Genomic DNA, 8,558 nt, shown 5'->3' with positions numbered 1-8,558 from the left:
CTGTCCTCGGACGGTTGAGATTTCATAACCCATCATACCTGCTAATTGCCAACAATTTTTGTGAGAAATTCCTTCATACTAGCAAGTGAGTCAGGCAAAAAGTTGTGCTGACTCTCCACTTTATTGGCTTGGTGTCGGATACAAAACAGTTCAATGTGATTTAAAATGTTCTGTTGAGAATCTGAAGGATGTCTGCATTGAGTGTGTCTGGAGTATGTGTTGTACCCCAGAGCATGTGGGAGCTCCACGCAGAAAGACCTCAGGGTCGGATTTGAACCTTCTGGCTACAGGGCAGCAATGCTACCAACTGCTCCACCGTACAGCCAGAAACTGAACATTTGATACAAATTTTTACAATAAAGTAGTCAGCATTGCTTTACTGGCCCATATGAATCCAGGTCAGGTTACGTTTGGGACTTTTATCGTCTGCTGCTATAAATGTATTTATTTGTTTATTTAAGGACCCCCATTATTCTCTACCACTGTAGAGACTACTTGTCTCTACTGGAGAGGAATAAGAAGCTGAACTGTTAGAGATATGGACTGATAAAGATTCAGCAGCTCCTATAAAGAACTGCTGCATATTGAAAAGCAAAGATTCTGACCTGAACTTGGGTTGATATTGGGTGGAAATGACAGTTTCAGCAGATCCCACATTCGTTTCTGGATGGCTGCAGTTTGTGATTGCCTCGGGAGGAGCGTGGCAGGACAGATATTTTCAGACCCATAAAGTCTGCAGCCTGCAGGTCCATGGAATAATCCTCCGTCCCCAAAGGCCTCGCTACCTCCTGCTCAATAACAGTCTGTCTCCTGCCTTAAAAATAGCTGGACGCTGGAACTCTCATTATAACCATCCAACCGTCCATCTCGGCAGTGGAAAACGTCCGGCCGAGGGGAGGGAAACGGGGTTTGTTTATGAACGAGGCACTAGTAGTTTTAATGAATGGCTTCAGGATTTTACACATCCAAGAAGTGATTGGTGTAGGATGCTGGGACTCCGAGGAGGTAAAGAAGAAGAGGATTCATCCACCTGCAGAGAGCCAGAGCAGAGAGCTTTTTATCATGCCTGGCTTTAACGATCTTCTGTAGTTCTCTGTATGGATTCTCTGTTGCTTCCTCCACTCACTGATTCTGCAGGAATCAGAACCAAAGTTCAGGTCAAGAAATCCTGACCAAAAGCCAGGTTGTGGTTGGGATTGCGCTAAACCTTTGGCGTGGAAACACTTTGCACATGTTATTCCCATTTAATTTCTGTTACATTTCATGTTTAGCAATAAATATGTTGATGATAGTGTTATGCATCCATAACATCTCACATGAACTGAGGAAGTTAGCTCTTACATACGTTTTTTAAAGGGACAAAGTCTAGATCACTGTTCATTTCCTGCTGAGCTCACACTAGAATTATGGTTCAGATGGAGTTTGCCTTTCTACTGTCACCACCTGCATGCTCGGATTGCTGCCAAGTTGACAACACATGCTTGTCCTAGAGCAGTAGTTGCTGCAAAGTCTGCGACTTCATGCAACACACAAGAACCTTTGTAGCAATCAGTGCAATAAAATTAATTTCAGTGCATTGTTTTACGAGTCAAACTGAGATGTATGTGATTGAATCTGAATCAATGATTTGATTGATTTCTGCACATAAACTTGATTGGCTTGTCGTGTAAAGTACCTTGAGATAACATTTGTTGTGAAATTATTGTTTTGTTGCATAAACTACATGAACTGAATCATCTCTGAAGCTGTTCAGGCTGGAAAAAGACAAAATATAAGCAAAAAAAAAAAAAAAAAAAAAAAAAAAATAAAATAAAATAAAAAAATACATGAAAACTAATCAGAAGATCGTTGGGTGAAGTAAGCACATGAGAACCCAGTCATAATGGTGGCTCTCGCAGACCTGGATAGCATCACAGATATTAATTGGTAATCAAGAACAGAAACTCATAACTCTTGATGATAGGTAATTTAGTTATTGTACGAATGGACAACAAAGTATCATAATTAGCCATAATTATTAAAACATTTTTGAAATAATTTCTTAATTTAATTAGTTAAATTAATTCATCTACAATGCTAAATTAATAAAAAAAAAAGTTCAGCAAGATATTAAGCTCCATTATATCAGCTTCTTTTCAGAAGCGGAAATAAAGGCCGCCCATTTCCGGAAGGAAGCTAAATTTGGACACTCAACAAGTAGGGAACTACTTCAGGCGTATTTATGTCCACGACCTCGGGTGTATATATGTATGTGTAATAAAATAGACACGTCTGAAAACGTCATATCTGTAATTTTCTCTATTTTGAACGTACCTTAGACTTCGCATGACCGATATTTTTTTTCTGTAATATTATTGGACGAACTGGCGTCTGTCAGTAACAGTTGACCAATCAGGATAGACTAAGTTTTGACAGGGCGGAACCTTGAGTAAGTTCGATACGTGAAGAAACGGAAAGGAAGAATGGCGGCGCTTCGTTAAAGAGTTTCATAGTGTGAGTTTTTGTTTTAACTGTTAGTAACTTGTTTTAATGGTCGGACCTCTGATGTAATTTGTTGTAAATTAGATTAAGAAAATTGTTTAGTGCTGTCACTTGCGTTTAATGGAGCCTGTGGATGTTAGGAAGGCGATGTCCATTTTTACTATTTTGTTAGCTTCAGTGTGTCAGAGGCAAGCAGTTTCTGAAAGGGTCATGTTACTTGTCTTTTTGTTATTTGTTTTGTGAACTAATTTGGGATTTGTGTAAAATCTAACATAGGGCTTTGAAGAGACGTCACTCAAGCTGTCTCTGCTAACCCTGAGGCCCAAGTTATTTCCAGTCGAGGCTAGAGAACCAGAACCAGAACCTTAAAGCTCATCTACCTGGACATTAAGGTTTGAAACTGACTGGATATGACGGATGAGATCTCCTGAGGAAACTGTGAGTACAATTACACATCAAAATAACTCCAATGAGTTATTTTGGAGGTATAACTCCAGTGCAGTTTAGGTGGCTGCACTTAGTTAGTACAGCCAACTAAGCACTACAAACTAAATATTTCTAAGTATTTCATTTCTAATAATAAACAGTGTAATATGCCAGTAAATGTTTTTTCTTTCGGGTAATAATTGCTACACTCATGTCTTAAAGGTTCAGATGTGGTTGATTTAGGAGAAACCAGCAACATTAAGTCCTATGGCTCATAATGTGAGTTTTCTGAGCAGCTACACTAATTCAGCCAAACATCTTTTTTTCTAATTTGAGGTTAGAAAATCAATATGTGGTTTTGGTTGAACCATATATTGTGTAGGTAGCTAATAATTTAGCTCTCCTGCATAAAATCTAGCTCTGGTGTCTTTGGAAGAACAAATTGAAGTTGGCTTCTGTAGCATTATGAGTAGTAGCTAGTCTCAGGTTCTAATAAACGTGCAATTTATAGGAATATGGATAATTTGCAAAACAACAGGAATGTAAACACTTCATTGAGTTTGTTCTGTAAGTAATTGTTCTAGAGCAGGGGTCTTCAACTTTTACAATCCAATGAACCATTTTTGTCCTCTGTCCACTTAACTAAAACTCAGTTGGACTCAGTGGGAGCCACAAATGTTACCTGACCTTTTCAAAGAAGACACAGTTAGTAACCTAGGAAATGTGAAATTTCAGGAACCACATGTTTTTTTCTTTATTTTAAAACAATGAAAACAATATTTTCAACAAAACTGGGTCTTAAATATTGCAGGTACTTTTAGCATCTTTCAGTATAAATATGATTGTTGTGGTTATTTAAGGTAATTATTTCTTTTAAAAAACATTTAAACAGCTAAAACCTTAATTTTTCTATATTTATAGTTAAAAACATTAATTGGGTCTTTATCCTCGTTTAGCCATAATTATTAAGAACCATTGTGGAAGGTCCAAAGAGCCACTTATGTCTATGGAAGGATCTGGGATAACGCCCCTTTGTGCTCCCATGATGCAACAGTCTGTCACGGAAGGAGTTGTGTTCATTAGCTTGGGAAAGCTTATGCTTCTTTAGATTGTTAGTGCTGTTAAAAAAATCTGTTTTACTCTTGCTAAACACAAAGATTCATCTTTCTTCATCTGTTGTAGACTGTTGGTCAAATTAATTTAAACTTGATATATTAAAAACGAAGTGAAGCTTTCTGTAGGTAAGTTCTTGTGGAAAAAGATTCAGGGTGTAATCTGAATGAAATGTTATCTGTTACAGTAAAATCAAAGCAGAGAAATGCAGTAGAGCGTGTAGAGACGAGGAATCACACAGCGATTTGGCGTTTCGAGGCCTTTTTTCGCAGGGAGTTCTGCTGATTCCCAGCAGCTGTGCGTGATCTCAGAGACTCGGCTTCAGAAGCTGCAGCCAAACTTGTGTGTAAATCTGTGTATTCAGGTGCGCTGCGTGAAGTCATCTCACACAAAGAGGCCAAACTAAAGATTTGCAGGGAAGCTGGAGTTTCCAGGCCAAAACCTTTTATTCTTCCACCACTCACCCTTTTATTGTCTCAGCTACACTTTCTTCCGCTGCACCAGCTCTTGTTTGAACTCTTCCAGCTTTGACTTTTCGTCCCTCACCCACACACCTCTTCTTGTGCGTCATTAATGGGGATTTGTTTCCAGGTTTAACAGTCATCCCTGTCCTGCAGCTGAGTGAAATAAGAACGCCACATGGCATGTAGCCAACTTCAGACTCTGTTTGGAGTCCTGTCTGTTGTGCTGTGGGATTTTGATTGGATTCTCTTCTTCTTTTTTCATAAACATGACTAAACAGTTCTGCTGGTTTACCAGCAGCTGGCTTTCTGTCTCCTAAATCTTAGCTGAATATTCCAAATGTCAAGATTATGGAAGTTCAAAACAGGACTTTTCCGCACTCTTGATTTATGTTGGAAAAAGATGCCACCAATCTCATGATGTAACATTACATGATAAGTATTTGTGCTGTAATTTATTATTTATACATTGTTATAGAAATCTTGCAATCAGAAATACTGGAAAAGTGAAATACCTGTATAACTAAATTTGTCTGAGTAGGGTTAAGTTTAGATAAGTGAATCAATACTCAGAAATAGGCTGTATTTTGTCAGACATGTAGGATCGCTTCTCTGTGCCAGAATAGTTGTGTCGGTTCTAAAAGTCACAGTTTTCATGGCTGTTTCATCCAAATGGCACTGCTCTGGAGGTACGTCTCTTCAGAGACCACCAGACTCCATTTTGTTTTACTTTCACTGCAGAAACCAGATTTTGTCAACAAAGACATAAACTAATGGGGGAAAAGGGAGAGCTTGGACTTTCAACGTTTCTTCAGCTAAGGAAAGAAACGGGTTTGTGAAAGAGAATATGAAACAAATCAGAATTTTTTTCCTCCGAAGATACATTTTCTGCACCATTGTCTAGTCCTTTCTCGGTTGTCTGAGCCAAATGAACGACAGATTGCATGTATATAATGTGACGTCTTTCCATTGCATATCTTACTTGGCTATAAATGTCTTTTTCAGGCCTATCTTTCTGAAAGCTGCCAAAAATATTGTGTTTGTGAATCAGAAGTCCAATTGGCACACAGGGATCAACAGACCTTTTAAATCCCTGCTCAGGCTGTCGGTCTGTCAAGTGTTAAAGTAATTTCTCTTCCTTCAATTATACTCCTTGTATAAAATCACACACAAGATGTAAACTTTGTCATAAATATATCCTCCTTGGTGCTATTGTGTTGCCATGCCAATCAATCAAAGGCCTGGAAAACATGAGGACAGGAAAACTTGACTGCTTGATATCGTAGTCAAGTCTGATATCAAGTGCTTGACTTGATATTCATCCAAGAAGTATTCATAAAATATTCATTCAAGATTGAATATTTCTGCAAGAAAGCAAAAATATTCCCTTAAACTCATTTCTATGTCCATTGTGGGAATTTAGTAATTGAAGATTGCACAGCAATGATACTGCAATCTAGCAGAAGAACATTATGTGAACATGGGTGTGTTGCATAAGTATCTTTGTGCAGGAAACGGCTGAAATCACAAAGGGAAATCTCCAGGTAATTCAGCCATAGAACAGGAGCTGAAAATGACTCTGTGGGATGTTTTTATTACTGAGTTTCTGTTACTTTAACCTCTTTCACTGAGGTAACCAAGTCCCAAAAGGACAGCGTCAGTGTGAGTCCAAGGGCGTTCTCAGGGATGGAAGGACGACTGTCCTGCTTTGGTTCTGCATCACTAGCACATGAAAACATTTTGTCGTTTTAAGTTACCATTATTCCAATTAGATGATTAATGTTGTAAAAAGAGGCAAAAAAGCTTGCGTAACTGTTTGCACTCTGGTTCAACTCTCATCACAGTGGGATGGTCAGGATATGATACATCTAATTATCTTGTAATTACACCTTTTTTCTGCAGGTTTAGTAATATAATCTGCCTGCTGGATACCAGATAAAACCACAGTGAGGCAAAAACCTGGAACTTCGGTCCAAGTTCTTTTGTATTCCAGCCACATGTTGAATCCTCATAAACATCATAATCGTTGCAAACTCCACCAGCATGTGAGAATGTCCTTAAAATCTGTGGAAAAACTGCATGATAACAGTTTGTCCATCAGGAAAGTCGGACATCCGCTCCTACTTGAAGTCTTTGTCTTCCACAGCATCACTCCTACGACTGCAGCTGCAGAGAACCAAGCAGGAGGTCATGAACGAGACTCTGTTGGACAACTGTGAGCCAGCATGGAAACAAACTCCTCATCCATAAACCAAACAAGACGGAGGAGATCATTGAGGCATTAGCCGAAGAGTAAGTCCTGGGAGGGAAGGTGGAGATGAATGGAAGATCTGCGTTTCATGGAAATAAACCTCCGAAGCTCTCTGAACTCACTTTCGGTCCAATATAATCTATGTGAAGTTCATAAATTAATTTCATTACTTGTTTTGGGGCTGCAACTGACTTATTTTGGTAATCAACCATTGAATAGATTAATTGTCCCCAATTTTTATACATTATTCGAAATACGTTTAAATATGTAAATAAACAATTCCATTCAGAGCTCAGTCGGCTCCGCCATCTTTCTGCTACGCTCTCCTACCACATTGTGTGTAACGCCCTCTGTCCTTGGTTCCCCAAACTGTTGGAAACAGGCATCACCTCTCAACAAAGCACAAACGTTTGAAGGCACCCAAATTGAAGTGATTCAAGAATGAAAGTTCTTTTAGTGGAAACAAGCTAATGTTGTTGTTACTGGGATCTGCTTGTTCTCTGATATAGTGATGGAAATAAGACTGGATTTTCAATCACCAATAAATGCTGTTTCAGAGTAAGTGGAGGAAAAATAACAATCGGCCAATGATCAAGAAAGAAAAGGGAAATCTTCCTCAGATTTTCATTCTTGGAACAAATTTGCATTAGTGTGATTCTGCAAACAAGTGCGCAGTTTAAAGAGAGGTCCCCAACCTTACTGAGCTGCTGCAGCTGCTGACTGACAGCAAACGTTGCTCCAACAAGAGAGCTGTCAGCTGGAACAATGGGAAGGATTCAATACCTCCATCATGACTATTAATCAACACAGAGTGTGAAGAAAGATGGATGTTCCCAGTCAGCTAGGTCCAAACAAGCTGAAAATAGAAACTTTTCAGCAGAAGAAGCAAAAACCAGACCTTCTGACTTAATTATACCACTGAATGTTCAATGTATGATCAGTAAGCAGGTCACGGCGAGGTCACCCTGATCCACACGGATATCCCTGCACAGACTTGCGGTGTGGAAACTTGCCGCCACTGAGGCTCCCTGGCACCAACCTCAGCATTCTTCTCCTGACCGTCACTGTTGGATTCCTCTGGGCGCTGCCCTTAAACCGTATACCACCGCCATCCTTCTCTGCCAGTTTACAGACTTCAGATTCCTGCATGGTTTCCACCCTGTAGTCTGAGTTACGACGGAGTCCATCCACTCTGCCAGCAGCTCCAGTATGCATACCAGTGATGCCTTTATATTCCCATTGTCTGGAGGTTACACCTGTAAACATGGGCAGGTTTTATTAGAGGAGTTAAGTTTCAGCTGGTGTAAGGACACACCAGCGTTGCTTCTATCAGCACATCTCTTCTTACTGACGAAATTTCAAAAACAAAACTTATTGGGCCACAGCCAAACACATGTCATGTGTCACTGTGAAGAAAGTCTGGCTGCTGGACACATCTATTAAACACGGACAGTATCCAAAACAAACACTTCCACTGCTGACATGGAGTTATGTGCTGTGTGTCTATCTGCGCTTAAGTGCCAACCTGACAAACGACTCAAGCCTTCCCAACGTCAACGCGAAACCTAGAATTTTATGTTTTTTTTAGCTCCCTTGCCATACGGCCTAGTCCTAAAGTCAGATTACAGATTTTAGAGTGGGTACAGTTTCCCTGTTTTGTTTTTCTCATCAGACATCTCTGTAAAATCTGGACAAAGTGACATTTATCCCGATACGCCTCAATAATTAAATTCTAAAAAACAACATTTTTAATACAAAAACGTGGTGCCTGCTGAGAGGTTCATCCACAGTATCGGCTCCCAGTACTTGTCTGGGCTCCTTTTGCA

At 39.6% G+C, this 8,558-nt stretch overlaps 1 long non-coding RNA gene across 1 annotated transcript; it reads left to right on the top strand.

Moving 5' to 3' along the window:
* Window positions 1-2,422: 2,422 nt before the first annotated feature.
* On the top strand, window positions 2,423-6,918 carry LOC129374460 (uncharacterized). Its single transcript, XR_008607501.1, has 3 exons — window positions 2,423-2,493; window positions 2,758-2,919; window positions 6,628-6,918. It is a non-coding gene; the product is annotated as an uncharacterized LOC129374460 (long non-coding RNA).
* The last annotated feature ends 1,640 nt before the right edge of the window (window positions 6,919-8,558 follow it).

This window comes from Poeciliopsis prolifica, unplaced genomic scaffold (assembly GCF_027474105.1).
Source record: "Poeciliopsis prolifica strain line A6 unplaced genomic scaffold, Auburn_PproV2 SCAFFOLD036, whole genome shotgun sequence".
NCBI lineage: Eukaryota > Metazoa > Chordata > Actinopteri > Cyprinodontiformes > Poeciliidae > Poeciliopsis > Poeciliopsis prolifica.
The sequence above is the reverse complement of the archived record's forward strand: the minus strand, read 5'-3'. Positions and strand labels throughout refer to the sequence as shown.